Source organism: Diadema antillarum, unplaced genomic scaffold (genome assembly GCF_040938485.1).
Source record: "Diadema antillarum isolate AM-2024a unplaced genomic scaffold, OU_Dant_1.0 seq00001756_RagTag, whole genome shotgun sequence".
Lineage (NCBI taxonomy): Eukaryota > Metazoa > Echinodermata > Echinoidea > Diadematoida > Diadematidae > Diadema > Diadema antillarum.
The window spans coordinates 1-2,146 of NW_027272438.1; positions in this window are offsets into that span (position 1 = coordinate 1).

Consider the following 2,146-nt stretch of genomic DNA (forward strand, 5'->3'; position numbering starts at 1 on the left):
TGTTGCCTCACATCTTGCCATATCATAGTTCGAACTGGTCTATATAATTTTGACAATTTCTATCCTTTTGCTTTATTGCAATAATGTCCCAATCTCAATTCCTAATATACACATACTGTCTGATTATCATTCAATATTTATTTAGCCATGAATAATGTTCTATGAATGCAGATACATTATTACATCCACAGTCTGTGCTTGCTAGCAATATTGAAGGGGGAACAAGCTATGGTATAATGCAAGCTGGGGCAAAATGTACTGAACTTTGTACCGTATAGATAGCTTAATTTCTAGCGTCTTTTTATTTGGGACAACTGCTTAATCACAATGAAGGCCTTACTTCCTCGTCAATATGGTATGGCAGTAGCTTTATAAGTTTTTGGCAGAGGGGTTTCACACTTACACAGAAATTGTGTGTTTTTGAACACAGTTTGAAAACATGTTTCTTTAGTGTGGGTTTCTCATTGGCTCGGAGACCATGTGGTGACCTGGTGGCAGCTCTAGTCTTGTTGCAGAGTGGTTGCAGAGTCGTCTCTGTGACATCTCTATGATGCCCCCTTGAGACTAGCCTTCTCTCTTGGGAGTCGCAAGAGAATCAAACATCTTCACTTCCTTTTCAGAGACTTTTCCCAGTTGCCAGCTGGTCTTGGAGACATCTGCCTGATGTTTTCTCAGTAATGGCCAAGTGGCAAAGACTAATTTTGTCCAATGAGGTCTCTCAGACATCTCTGTTACATTTGTACCTTGCAGAGACCCACTAATGACCCTGCGGAGATGTTTTGGAGACATCTATACAACTATTGGAAGACATCGTGGGGATGTCTTTGCAACTTCCACATGAATAGACTGTCACATCTAAAAAGTTCACACTAAGAATTGAACAAACCTCCATTGTTTTACACATCAGAACCAGAATTTGGCTAAATTTATGATTTGACTAAAAAAGAAAAAAATAAGTAGAAATAAGACTAATTGTGTATTCAGACTAATACCATGATTACTTTTCCAAGCACATAATAAACAAGCTCTACACTAGTATGACAGGATTTTTCCCCCTAGATTAACAAGCAAAGTTCAGTGAAGTGGTGGAAAAGGTAAATTCTATCTTGGTTAACATTTTACTATCTCTTCCCTATCGATTCTCTTCAAATGTAGAACATGTCACCTAACTCATTGATAATACATTATTTTGTTTCCTCATGTTTCTGCCATTGACCACCATCTTTCTACCACATACCATCATATTGAAATAGTAGAAACCTGTTTTCAGTCCACTCAGATTGTGGTCTCATAAAACCAGGTGGTGGTCACCATTTCCTCATTCAATTCCTAGTTCCACTTCAGAAAGGGAATTCCCGGTAATGACAACACACAATGACTGTTGTTTTCTGGGTTGAATGTGAAAAATGAGCCGTCAGGTGTACATGTATGTCCTGCAGGAGTGACGACAATTTCTGCCCTTGTTGACGTAACTCGGAAAAATTGCAATTCACTTCAATCATCCTTCCTCAAGAAATGAAATCGAGTCCCAGTTATGAAATGCAAAGGTTGTAAAATCCAATCTATGAAGACCAAGTCATTACTGTTTTGTTATCATTATCATCACGATAATTATCATCATTATTACCTTGATCATTACTATTATCATAAAAAATCATTGTAATCATTACCATTATCACCATAACAGGGCACCAAACTTCCAAAAGGTTATGTTTGATGGCCCGAGTGGGCACCCACTACTCAAAATGAATTGATAGGTTTCTTTAAACACACACACACAAATGCAAATTTAAAGATTTCAGAGTAAGTTAGCGTCGAGCCCTGACTATCATAGATAAATATCATTACTATCTTATTATTATCACTTTACTGTATATTATTATCACTATGGTTATCATTAACATTATCATCATTATAATCGTTATTATGTTCAATCATTATTAGCATTATTACACCTTTGGTAATCTCCTAGTCTGGCAGGGCAGCGATAGTCAACTATGCGACTATCACCTTGAGGCCTCACCATCTGAGTAAATCAGCTGGTGCATGTATTTGTGTCTCTGACTACTTTACAGGGATATCTTCCTACTCTTTAAAATTAGCTCCTTAACCCGTTGAAGACTACTACGAATTGTACTCAGTCAGG